General features: G+C 55.0%; 2 long non-coding RNA genes across 3 annotated transcripts; both read right to left on the minus strand.

Moving 5' to 3' along the window:
* Positions 1-3870: 3870 nt before the first annotated feature.
* LOC136304760 (uncharacterized) lies at positions 3871-6100 on the minus strand. Its single transcript, XR_010724801.1, has 3 exons — positions 6060-6100; positions 5011-5790; positions 3871-4493 (listed from the first exon to the last, which is right to left on the minus strand). It is a non-coding gene; the product is annotated as an uncharacterized lncRNA (long non-coding RNA).
* Positions 6101-6421: 321 nt separating this feature from the next.
* On the minus strand, positions 6422-9560 carry LOC136304757 (uncharacterized). Of its 2 annotated transcripts, XR_010724795.1 has the most exons (6): positions 9484-9560; positions 9082-9187; positions 8403-8551; positions 7682-7791; positions 6876-7056; positions 6422-6540 (listed from the first exon to the last, which is right to left on the minus strand). It is a non-coding gene; the product is annotated as an uncharacterized lncRNA (long non-coding RNA). The 2 variants fall into 2 exon arrangements; XR_010724794.1 differs by having other exon boundaries at positions 6422-7056.
* Positions 9561-13350: the final 3790 nt, after the last annotated feature.

Genomic DNA, 13350 nt, shown 5'->3' on the forward strand with positions numbered 1-13350 from the left:
CTGTGGGTGCCTCTGTCCGGGCTGCAGCATCTCCCCGTGCCCGGCGGGAGCAGCCCCTGGCCGAGGAGCCGCGGCAGCCCCGGGGCCGTGTCCGTGCCAGCCCCGAGCCCGGCCCCGGGCCCTGCGTTTGGCCGCCGCTGCCACGGGCGGGGCCCCGCAGGCACAGCTCCTCCCTGCACATCATCCCAGGGCTGCTGGCCCCGCTGGGGCTGCCGGCCTCCTTCCTCCCTGCGCCTCCGGGCACCCGGGACACCTGCAGGAAACCCCGAGGGACACTGCAGGCGGCACGGGGGGGCACCGAGGCCTCCGGCCAGAAAAGCAGCCCCGGCCTCAGCAGCTGCCATCATTTTGGCCCGGCAACACTCACCTGCAGGAAACGCCCCTGTGCGGGTGGGACCGGCCCTGCCTCTCTGCAGAGCTTTGGCCGTGGAAGAAGGGAAGCCTCAGGACTTGTCCTGCTCCTTTCCGCCCGGAAAGAGACTTTGTGTGAGTACTTTTACGGCAGCTGCTGGGTAAATCCTGGAAAGGACAGGAAATCAGCGTCACTGGAAGAGCTTTGTGCTGTCGTGAGCTGCCAGCCACTTCTGCCCTCGAGCCATTCCAGGGGCTGGTGTGTGAAGCAGCTTTGGCAGAGAAGGCGGCACTGCACTTACCTTAGTGGGGCCAAGCGTTGCCATCCTATGGAGGTCCATCCCCATAATGCAGAGATTGGTTCAGCTGCTTGGAGCAGAGTCCGGGTAATGCCAAGGTGCTGAGTTCGATTCTCAAACGGTCCGTCCGCTTGAGAGTCAGATTTTAGGATCCCTCTCAGCCTCAGTATATCCTGTGACCTGGAAATAAGAGGAAAATTCTCGGCTGAGTTTTAATAAAACAGCTTTTGCCATTGCAGGGTGTGAGCTGCACTCGGCGATTTTCGGCCGCGACGAGCCCCACGAGCCTTCCGCCCTTCCTTGCCGCCATCTTGGTTGCGTCTGAGGCCACTTCCGGTCCCGCCGGCATCTTTTTTGCGGCTCGACATAGGCCCCGGCAGGTGTTTACACAGACGCCTGACTAAATCCACGAATTTAAAAGCAAACGCGGCGCGGCTGAGCACACGGTCGGTGTCCCCACACCTGGAGACGCCGCGGAAAATTGCGCCCGGGCGGCGCCGTAGTCGGGGTTTTTGTGCAGGCATCTGGGTAAACGCCTACAGGGTCCTTATTTTTCCCGCCCTTTTGGCCGCCCTTTTTGGAAGGTCGGGCGCCTCGCGCCTGGGCGCCATTTTGTGAGGGGCGTCGCGTGACTTCCGCTTTTCATTGCCGCCATCTTTGTTGTGGCTGAGGCCACTTCCGTCCCGGTCGCCATGTTCTTTGCGGCTCGGCATAGGCCCCCGGCAGGTGTTTACACAGACGCCTGACTAAATCCACGAATTTAAAAGCAAACGCGGCGCGGCTGAGCACACGACCCGTGTCCCCACACCTGGAGACGCCGCGGAAAATTGCGCCCCGGCGGCGCCGTAGTCGGGGTTTTTGTGCAGGCATCTGGGTAAACGCCTATAGGGTCCTTATTTTTCCCGCCCTTTTGGCCGCCCTTTTTGGAAGGTCGGGCGCCTCGCGCCTGGGCGCCATTTTGTGAGGGGCGTCGCGTGACTTCCGCTTTTCATTGCCGCCATCTTTGTTGTGGCTGAGGCCACTTCCGTCCTGGCCGCCATGTTCTTTGCGGCTCGGCATAGGCCCCCGGCAGGTGTTTACATAGACGCCTGACTAAATCCACGAATTCGAACGCAATCGCGGCGCGACTCAGCACACGGCCCGTGTCGGCACACCTGGAAACGCCGCGGAAAATTGCGTCCCGGCGGCGCCGTAGTCGGGGTTTCGTGCAGGCGTCTGGCTAAACGCCTATACGGTCCTTATTTTTTCCCGCCCTTTTGGCCGCCCATTTTGGAAGGGCAGCCGCCTCCCGCCTCGGCGCCATTTTGTGAGGGGCGTGGCGTGACTTCCGCTTCTGCTTGCCGCCATCTTTGTTGCGGCTGAGGCCACTTCCGTCCCGGCCGCCATGTTCTTTGCGGCTCGGCATAGGCCCCCGGCAGGTGTTTACACAGACGCCTGACTAAATCCACGAATCCGAACGCGGACGCGGCGCGACTGAGCACACGGCCGGTGTCCGCACACCTGGAAACGCCGCGGAAAATTGCGCGCGGGCGGCGCCGTAGTCGGGGTTTTTGTGCAGGCATCTGACTAAACGCCTATAGGGTCCTTATTTTTCCCCGCCCTTTTGGCCGCCTTTTTTAGAAGGTCAGGCGCCTCGCTTCTTGCCGCCATCTTGGTAGTGGAACCCACTAAAATGCCCCCTCGGCTCCTCCCACAAGCGCCTGACTCAATGGACTGCCGCCCGCGGCGCCGCTGCGCCCCCATCCCGTGTCCGCACACCCGCAAACGCCGCGGAAAATCGCGCCCGGACGGCTCCGGGGTCCGGGTGGCGCGCGCAGGCAGCCGGCTGCCACGCGCCCGGGCTCCTTGCCTTTTTCCCTCCCTTTCGGCCCCGAGCTGCGGGCGGGCGGGCGGCAGCGCCGCCCCCGAGCTCACAATGCGGGGCTGCCACGCGCGTCGGGGACGGGCGGGGGGGACAGCTGCACTACCGCTCTTTGCCCACACGGTGGCAGCATTGCCGCACAGATCAGGCGGGACGGGCACGGGGGACAGCTGCACTACCGCTCTTTGCCCACACGGTGGCAGCATTGCCGCACAGATCAGGCGGGACAGGCGGGACGGGACAGCTGCACTACCGCTGTTTGCCCACAGGGTGGCAGCATTGCCGCACAGATCAGGCGGGACGGGCGGGGGGGGGACAGCTGCACTACCGCTCTTTGCCCACAGGGTGGCAGCACTGCCGCACGGCTCCCCATAAATCCTCCCAAAAAATCCCCCCAAAAATCCTCCAAAAAATCCCCCAAATATCCTCCTAAAAATCCCCAAAAACTTCCCCAAAATCCCCCCCAAAATTCCCCAAAATTTCCTCCCAAAAATCCACCACAAAATCCACGAAATCCCCACAAAAATCTCCTCAAAAATCCTCCCAAATATTCCTGCAAAATCCCCCAAATATCCACAAAAAATCCTCTCAAAAATCCCCAAAAATCGCCCCAAAAATCCCCGAAAATATCCTCCCAAAAATCCCCCCCAAAATCCCCCAAAAATCCCCCCCAAAATTCTCCAAACATGCTGCAAAATATCATCCAAAAATTAAAAAAAAATCCTCCCCCAAATTCCCCCTAAATCCCCCAAGAATCCCCCCAAAATCCTCCCTAAAAATCCACAGAAAGATCCTCGAAAAACACCCCCCGGGAATCCCCAAAAATATCCCCAAATTCGCCCCAAAAATCCAATCAAAATCCCCCAAAAATCCTCCCCAAAAAATTCCTAAAAATCCCCCTAAAAATCTCCCCTAAAATTCCCCAAAATTCCCCCCCAAAACACCTCCAAAAATCCCCCCCAAAAATCCTCCAAAAAATCCCGCCAGGTTCCCCCAAAAATCCTCCCAAAAACCTCCCAAAATTACACCAAAAATGCCCCCAAAAATCCCCCCAAAATCCTGCCAAAACTCCCCCAAAAATCCCCGACAAATCCCCCTAAAATCCATAAAAATCCCCCCAAAAATCCCCAAAAAAATCCTCCCAAAATTCCTGCAAAATTCCCCAAATATCCACAAAAAATCATCCCAAAAATTGCCCCTAAAATCATCAAAAAATCTCGCAAAATTCCCCAAAAATCCTCCCAAAAATCCCGCAAAACCCCCCCAACATCTCCCCAAAAAAGCCTCCAAAAATCCACAAATATACCTCCATACTCCCACAAACTCCCCCCAAAAATCCCCAAAGAAATTCCCCTATAATCCAGAAAAATGCCCCCAAATCCTGTCGTTTTCTTCAATCCGTGTTTATTTGGTCACATTTGAAATGATGGTTCAAACCAGACGAATTCCTTCCCCTAACACATCACAAACACAGGTCATTAGAATTCAAGGCGCCTGGTTTCCTAAGGGGTCCAATTCCCATCTCCATTCCAATCCCATTGGCGGATTTTCTCTTTCTCCCTGTCTGCTGTATGTCTGCTGGGGGGGCCGGGGGGTCGTGGGGGCTTTATTTGGGGGGGTTTTTCCGTTCGCTTCCCCTAAGCCCAACCCAAAATTCAACAAAAGCAGCTCTGCCCTCGGCAAGGCAGGAAAGAACCAGCCCCGTGTGTCCAAGGAACAGCAATCAGGCCGGCATTCAGCTTTTAATGGCATTCATGGAACTGAAAACGCAGCGCATTGAACTTGACAAAGAGATGAATCCCGGCAATTAAACAAACACTTGGCAAGTTTTCCTGGGAATTCCCAAAACTCTGTGGACACGGTGCTGAACAATTCCTCATTTACTAACGTGAATTGGGTCCCTTTCCTTGGAAATGTGCCCCACCACGTCCAAAACTTCCAGTTCGGATGGAAAATTGGCACTGGCTAGAAACGTTCCCTTCCTAAAATCAGAGAGAGGAAAACCATCAAATAAAAGGAAGGAATAACACCTACATCCCAGCTTGCCTGAGAGACAAGCTCAGCAATTTCTAACGTGGAAAACTTTCCCGACAGCCAGGAAACCGGTGGGGTTCGTGGAACGACGATTTCAAATCTGCTGCCTCTGCTCTGATTTTCAAGGGAAGGGAGAATTAAAAAGGTCAAGCCACTCCTATCCCATAGGAATGGACCGAATAATCCCTCTATTTTGTGGGAGTAACAATGCAAAGAAACTCCAATCGCACTTGGATTTGACACCGGAAACCCTCAGCAGAGTTGGCAAGTTTCAGTGGAACAAAAGAGCCACAATTCCTGCAATAACCAAAATTCACCTTGAAAAAAGAGGAGGAGGAGGAGGAGGAGGAGGAGGAGGACGAGGAGGAGGAGACCAGGAACACACTCCGGCTGACAGCAAGGATTTCTTGGAAAAGGCAGGAAATCAAAGGGACAGTCTGTGTCCAGTTCTGGCCAGGTAATTACCCAGGAGTCAGAGAGAAAAGTGGGAACCTTGGACTGGGATGAGGCCTTCCAGGGGCTTCACTTCCTACTGGCTCTCTCCTCTTTTTGCCAACTACCTGCAAGAGGAAAAACAACAGGAGTCAAGTTCAAACACGGACAGGATGTGCTGGCTTCAGGCAGACTGCAGTGCACCTCGCAGAAATCACTGAAAGGCATGAAAGGAACCAAGGGAAATTAAAGAAGAGCTGCCACCTCCAAGGGCTCTCCAAGGCAGGCTCAGAACCCTTACCAACGATTGGCTTTAATACAACAACTCACACAGAGTCACCAACACCACACGGACACAGCACCGTTCTTTTGGAGTGGAGTTCTAGAGAAATGCGGAAGAATGGAAAAGCCTTCCTAAACCCGGAAACTCCTTGAAGAGATAGACAGGGCACAGCTGCTGACAGAGCCTTGGGATTCAGGGGGAAAACCCCAAGTTTTCAGTCTTTAGCATCTTCCACTCTGCCATCGTTGACAGCAAACACGGCTTCAGCCTCAGGGAGACGCGGAGAACTCCGAGATTTTGCAGATCCTGCTCTCACCTCTCGCCCCATATTTTTCCTTTCTTCCAAAACGATGACAACAAGAAAAGTCAACTATTGCAGTTTTGCTTGCTTGATGTGTTTTTTGGTTTTACTTACACGTGACTTTCAGATCCCCATCCACACTCAGAATCATTCAAACCTTCGAGCACAGAGCCTCCAGGCACCGCTTATTTCTTCTGAGATTTGATTCAAGAAGACCATTTTTCAGAACCTGACATGAGATTGGCAACTAAGTTCCATTTTACAGCTCTTCCCCTTTTTAAACTGTGTTTCCTCAAAGCTTCCCAATTGTGCTAAGCTTAGAATTCACCCCAAGGAAGACCTGAAAAATGCCTTGCCATTTCCTTTCCTCCTCCCCCAAGCCCCATCAGGCTGGCAGAAGGCATTAGTACTGTTTCCAGAGCAGTTGGCCTCACTTGTACTGTTGGTCTGTAACGGCTGCAACAAAATACGCCCTCCTGGAAGCAGTTCAGCACTTACTGATCACTTCTTTGTTTTGGCACTTCCCAGCCAGGGCCTGCGGGGCCTCCTGCAGATGCAGGTCTTCGCTGACAAGGCTCCACTTGTGCAGCAGCAGCAGGAGCAGGAGCAGCAGGAGCAGCAGCAGGAGCAGCAGGAGCAGCAGCAGGATCAGCAGGATCAGCAGGAGCAGCAGGAGCAGCAGGAGCAGCAGGAGCAGCAGGAGCAGCAGCAGGAGCAGCAGGAGCAGCAGCAGGAGCAGGAGCAGGAGCAGCAGCAGGAGCAGCAGCAGGATCAGCAGGAGCAGCAGGAGCAGCAGGAGCAGCAGGAGCAGCAGGAGCAGCAGGAGCAGCAGGAGCAGCAGGAGCAGCAGCTCCCTGCTGGAGAGGACGCTGTCGTTCACCTCATCCCCCTAAAAGCCTCAGCAGCAACAGCACGGTGTTCCTGCACAGAGCTGAGGGGGCCGAAGAACTCGGTCAGCCTGGCCAGATCTACGTTAGTCCTGCCAAGAGGAAACACAAGTGCCACGTGTTTTCCTGCGTGCTAATTAATGAGTACAGTTTCTAAGCCTTACTGTGGCAAGGGCCAGAAATGAAGGACCTAGGACTTGACAGCAGCTGTGCATCACACTTTACTTTCTTTCCCCATGTCTTCAAACACCTAAATCCTCCTGTCAGAGAAATCTCGTCCAAATTCACTACTCGACATGCAAACTGAAGGCGAAAAAAGCCATTCATCAACCAGAGACAAAGAAATCCTCCTGGCCTTAATAAAGGTCAAACTGGACAGAGGATGAAATGCAAACTGACCAAAACAAAAAACAAAACAAAGACTTACCCAATATGTTTGATGAAGGGGGCCAAAACATACAGAAACTCATTTACAAGCTGAATAGGGAGGAGGGATTGATTCTTGTTTTGTCTCTTCTCCTGGGATTGATTCTTGTTTTGTCTCTTTTCTTAGCCACAGAGTACGGAGTAAGGAAGTCATCTGACTGATCCCCTTGCTTTTCAGAAACCTGAGAAACAAAACAAAACAAAACGAAATTAACAAGCCCAACGAAACCAACCAACCAACAAGAAAACAAAACAGAGAACCACTTTGGGAAGGCAGATCCTCGCCGGCAGCTGGTCCATCACCTACACAGGGGACCCTATTCCAGGGCACTTTTGGGGCACCTGCCTGAGCCTGTCAGGGCGCTCTGCGCAGAAGAGATTTCTGCCGGATGCAAACGTACCTGAGGGAGAGGCAAGGGGGGAGGAATGTTCTAGACAACTCAAAGCCATTGCTGTGCCACTTCCCGTGCGGCAGGTCCCGTGACAGGACGGGATCTGAGGCTGTTTGAAACTCAAAAGGTAGAGACACCGATTCCAGGTGCCAGTTGGCTTTCTCAGTTTTTCCAGCAAGTGTTTTCCAAACCACGAAGCCCCCCCAGCATCATCCCCCTCCTATCACAACCTGAAAGCATCTCGATTCTGTTTTCGAAACCCCAAGGGACACCTCAGAGTTCAGCGAGTTCTGCCCGTCCGGCCCTCGGTGCCCCCGGCTCCCGGCCTGTCGCCCTTGTTTTCATACTCACTCACACAGTTATTCTACCGTGGGCAGCAAAATTGTTCCCGTTTCTCCTGTACTTCTCTGCTCACCTTTGCTCTCAGCTGTGCAGGACCCACGGGAGGAGGCCGTGATCCCGGATCAGCTCACAGGCAGCTCTGCTGGCACGGGCAGCGCTTTGGAATATCTCCAGAATACCGCTCTGAAACAGAAAATAGGACCTGTTCTTCTACGGTCAAGATCGAACGATCGAACTCAGAATTAGCAATCGGACCGGCATCTGATCAGCTTCAAGGTGACACGAACACCAGCTGCTCTCAGCGACTCCAGGGAAGGAAAGACGCTCTCCGTTCAAAGCTACTCTCACGAGGAGTCTTCAGGCAGTGAGAGGATTTTGTCCTTTTGTCCAAGGCTTCGATACCCGAACCGCTCAGGGCGGACGCTGCCGAAGCCGAGAGCTCCCGGCACGTGAGCTTCCCTCCCGCTGAAGCGCAGTTCAGGTAACAAACGTGCTGCCTGTGGATGGAGACCCCCGAAAGAGAAAAGGCCCTGACAGCAGGCACAAAGGCACGGTGCCCACGTGAGGCTCCGTGATGGCAGCAACCTCTTCCAGTTTCAGGGGACAAGGCTGCGACCGGTTTGGACACAAGCAATTATCTCCCCCTCCACACGGACACAAAATCAACAAGGAACAGGTTTTCAAGAAGGCAAAGGCAGAGTCAGCTGCTCCTTTTTGCTTTGGCCTTGAGATCTCAAAGCCATGCAGACTTCTGTACTTTGGGGTTTTTTGGTGCTTTCTTTCCAAATTCTTACCTGGGAGCGAGCCCTCATCACACAAGAGACTGTTGAAAAGGAGAGAATGACCTGGAAAATCCTCTGGCAGTCATAAAGCCCACAGCAACGTTTGCCACGAAGCCCTTCCCCAGGACATCTGAGGATCCACTCGCAGGCTCTGCTTTGTACTGGAAGGCACAGAAATACCATCATCAGACATTTAGACGTTGCCAAAGAATACCTGCTCCTAAGAGCACAAAACTCTGGTTCCCTGGGAGTGCCAGCTCAGGCCTGACCACAGCTTCTTCTGGACCTGTCCATTTCCATTCCTATCGAATTTCATCCCTAACATCCATCAGGAACAGTCAGGCTGCAGCCCAAACATGCAGTGCAAATGGAATCGTAGAGGTTGCCGTTCCCAAGACACTTCAGTGCGACTCTAACATTACTAATCGAAACTCAGAGATGAATGTCAGCTCGCTGGGGCAGAACATTCTGTTTGTCGTGCTCGCAGAGCAATACGCAGCGCAAGTCGTTGCGCCTTAGCACTAAAAACCAACGCAGTCCCCACAGACATGGCAGTTCTAACCCCAAGAGGAAACAAAAGAAAGATGCCTCTAATTAACCACCCACGGGAGAATGAGAGTTCATTGTATTTTTATGGCTTTTTTCTATACATTTCTCAAGAATTCCTGGATCGAGAAAGCGGGACTCTTACCTCCAAATCAATACTGAAGAAAAGCTGGAAAAAACTGGTACTTTCCTCAGGTCCGAGTACTGATGTGACGGAAGGAATCTGTCTCCCTTGAGGTACATGTGCTCCTCTGTGAAGAGAAAAAGGTGGGGCATCGTGGAGGAGGACAACCTTCCCAATCCACAAGCACGGACAATAATGAATGGAAGCTGTACTGTGCAGTGTTCCAAGCTGGGAGAACAGCGCAGGAACTGCAGAAGGCCTTTGCTCTGAGGCTCAGCGTGTTGCTGGCCACCCCTCCCCTTCTCTTCCCCAGAATGAAAAGCTCAGTCAAGAGTGTCTGAGCACAAAGCAGGTGGGGAGATCACCATTCCCCAGGGCTCTGCTTTTCACCCCAGCAGTGACACACGCAGGAAGTTCCAGTACCTGGCTTCAGGATCTGCTGTGCCACACGAGCAGGGTCAGGGAGAAGGTGAACCTGAGGTGTGGCCGCCTGATTCCATTCTGCACTGCATCCCAGAGACACAGCAACTGCAAGAGCCCAGGGAGAAAAGCCTGAACTACAGCCCAGATGAACACAACAGGAGCATGGATACATGAACCAGCTTCTGGGACATTTCATAGGCCAGGCAGGTCAAATATCAGTTCTCTCAGGATTTCCGTTCCTACAAGCAAAATTCCCAAGAATTTCTAAAACACATTTCCCACTTTCTCTGTCCATGGATTGTAACAGGTGGCAACACAAAGCAGTAGAGGAGAAACAAGGGAGAGAGGATGGAAATCTTCTTTTAGCTGTCTCACCACGTGCATGCAGGTGGATGAGCGAGGCAACACCTCTCCCAGACACGTCCATGAGCTACAAGCTCTCACCTGCCAAACTGGCAACCGAGCTGAGCCTTACCTGGCTCATCTCTCGAAAGCAAGCCCCTTCCAGATGGGGTCATAAGGAAGCCAGCCGCTCTCATGTTGGAATCATGGCTGCTTAGGGCAGCTACTGTAAGACCCAGGGCGAGGAAACGGCCTCCGGTGATCCCAGGGCAAATCAGGCCAAATATTGGGAAGTCTGATGGTGGGAGGGCTGTCCAGCCCTGGCACAGCTGCCCAGGGCAGTGGTGGAGGCCCCGTCTCTGGAGGGATCAAAAGCTGTGCGGACGTGGCACCTGGGGACATGGGACAGGGTGGCACCGGGGGAATGGTTGGCACTGCCATCTCAGAGGGCTCCTCCGACCTGAAGGTTGCCTGGCAAGCCCAGGATGCCAGGAGCCAGCAGCCATTTCTCTTGGATTTCCTGCCTACAGGCATTTTAAGCCTGCTTGGCTTCACAGGTGGTTTTATGCCAAGGGCATTGCCATCATTTCTGATCTTAATTCAAGGTTTGGAAAGCTGATTTTTATGAGAACTGGTCCATTTCTTTTGATAAGCCTTAACTTGAGAGTTTCTCTGCGCACCAAAATCAGGGGGTGAACCCAACGTGGCCCCTAAGGGCCGTGAGATCCCAGCTATCCAAGGCCCAATTCTCTTGGGATTGGTTTCTTGAACCTTTTCAGGGTTCATTTAGCGAACTTAAGGGTTTGGTATAATTTCATGATGAAAACAACCAGAAACCTGTGAAAAAGAAACTGAACGAAAGCCGGCTAAAAGCATCCCCTGCTGATGGCTCATTAAAACAACTCGTTCAAAAGGAGGCAGGATTGATTCAATCCTCACCAACCCACCTGGCTAAGGTCAGAGTTCTCTGCCCACCGAGGACACAGCATGCAGCAGGGACCTTTCTCCCGCTCTCCAGCACAGGCTGCCTCCCTCCACGGGCAGGGAACTGCAGCCACTCAGGGAACACCGACTTAGTCCTGGGCTGGCAACAGGAGAGGCACAAGGAATATTGTGAAGTCATTCCGATCTCAGCACTGTCCACGCCTGGGAGAAAGTGCTTCCCACACCATTCTTGGAATTGTCTTGTCTGTCCCTTCCAGCTTCGGAAGGTTTTCTGTGGGAGCTGGGATTCTCGGTGCGCTTCAGGAGCCGCAGGTGCCTAAAGCATTCCCCGGGGAACGTGCAGCTTCCCTTGTGCCTTTCAGTTCTTTATCCCAAACAGTCTCCCCAGTGCTCTACAACCCAGAAAGAAAAAAGCCAAAAGAAGGAAAACCAATTCATTCTGACACGACGGAGGCTTGCTTATACCAACACACTTCCAGGCAAAAAACCATTTCTGCCACTCTAACAAATCGACTTGATCTACTGCCTCAACTCGACGGTAAACTATTTAAACATTGCTTTGAAGGTAAACTATTTAAACATTGTTTCAAGAATTCCAGGCTTGGAAATCTCAGCCAGTGCTCAGCTTGGCTACTTCAAGGACATCCCCACCCAGGGGACCCAGCGCTCCGGGTCCCAAACACCACATTCGCCACAAAGCCCATGAAAACCTTGCACGCACAGACGGCACAAGGTTGCTGCGCGTCCTCTCCGGCGGCGGCAGCGGCTCCCGGGGACGTGACCAGCAGAGCCCGCTCCCAGCTGGCTCAGCCCGGACTCGGTGCAGCCCTCAGCCAGAGCTGCGGGGAGCTGACACCGTCCCCGGGAAGCCCTGCCCGGACAACCGGGGCGTCCTCCCCGCCGCCCCCGCCGAAAGCCCCGCGCTTACCTCCGCCGCGCTGAGCTTTGAGTCAGAGAGCAGCCGCCTCCTGCTGCCGGCTGCGGGACGGGCACGGCTCGGGCCGGCTCGGCCGACTTCTTCTGCCCTAAGGCTTTTGTATTTCCCTCCATTTCCCCGGGCCGGAGGGCCGCGGGGGTGGCGTGTGGGCGCGGCGGAGAGCGGCGGGAACGTGCGGAGCGAGACGGGCGGCCGGCACGGCGGGCGCGGCGGGACCTCGGCAGAGAGAGGCGCCGCCGCCGCTGCCTGCCGGCGCGGGCCCGGCTCCCGCCCGCCCGCCCGCGGCGCCGCCGTCGAGCCCACAGCCCGTGGCCGCGCACCCGGACACGCCGCGGAAAATCGCGGCCGGGCGGCGCCGTGGTCAGGGCAGGGCGAAGGCAGCCGGGCAGGCGCCCCCGCCCACCCCGTCCTTGCCGTTTTCCCGCTCTTTTTGCCGCCGTCTTTGGAAGGTCAAGCGCGTCGCGCCGAGCCGCCAGCTTGGGAGGGGAAGGACGCGACTTCCGCCCTTCCTCGCCGCCATGTTGGTTGAGGGTGAAGCCACTTCCGGTCAGTCCGCCATCTTTCGTGTTGGCACTGGTCAGGCCCCCCGCGCCGGCTGCTCACCCAGTCACCTGAGTGAATAAAAAACCCGAACCCGCCCGCGGCGCCGCTGCGCCCCCATCCCGCGTCCGCACACCCGCAAACGCCGCGGAAAATCGCGCCCGGACGGCTCCGGGGTCCGGGTGGCGCGCGCAGGCAGCCGGCTGCCACGCGCCCGGGCTCCTTGCCTTTTTCCCTCCCTTTTGGCCCCGAGCTGCGGGCGGGCGGGCGGCAGCGCCGCCCCCGAGCTCACAATGCGGGGCTTCCACGCGTGTCGGGGACGGGCGGGGGGGACAGCTGCACTACCGCTCTTTGCCCACAGGGTGGCAGCATTGCCACACAGATCAGGCGGGACGGGCGGAGGGGGACAGCTGCACTACCGCTGTATGCCCACAGGGTGGCAGCACTGCCGCGCGGCGGCGCGGAGCGGAGGCATAAACGAACGTGCCCAGGAATGCCCTGGCGAACAGCCTCCGGAATAAATGGCCCAAAAGACCCCCGAGCACACCTGCGAGAGCCCTGCCAGCAACCAGACCGAAACAAAAAAGCCTTTCGTTCAGGCTCTATTCCAAAAATCCCCCCGAATCCCCCCAAATTTACACAAATATCCCCCAAAATTCCCCCTAAAATCCCCCCAAACTCCCCCAAATACCAACAATTCCCCCCCAACTCCCCCCGATTCCCCCCCAAAAATCCTCCCAAAAATCCCCCAAAATCCCCCCAACATTGCCCCAAAATCCACCCAAAATTCCCCAGAAATGCCCCAAAATCCCCCCCCAAAATTCCTGCAAATTTCCCCAAATATCCTCCAAACATCCTCCTAAAAATCCCCCCAAAAATGCCACCAAAACTTCCCCAAATACGCCTTCCAAAATCCACAAAAAATCCCGCAAAAATCTCCCAAAATCCCCCCCCCAAACTCCCCTAAGTTCCTCCCCGAAATCCCCTAAAAATCCACAAAAAATCCCAAAAAAATCCCCGAAAAACTCCTCACAAAAATCCCAAAAAAATCCTCACAAAAATCCCGCCAAAAATCCAATCAAACCCCCACAAAATCCCCCCAA

The sequence above is a fragment of the Chamaea fasciata genome, unplaced genomic scaffold (assembly GCF_029207755.1).
Source record: "Chamaea fasciata isolate MVZ Bird 193981 ecotype frontalis unplaced genomic scaffold, bChaFas1.0.hap1 SCAF_164, whole genome shotgun sequence".
In the NCBI taxonomy this organism is placed as follows: Eukaryota; Metazoa; Chordata; class Aves; order Passeriformes; family Sylviidae; genus Chamaea; species Chamaea fasciata.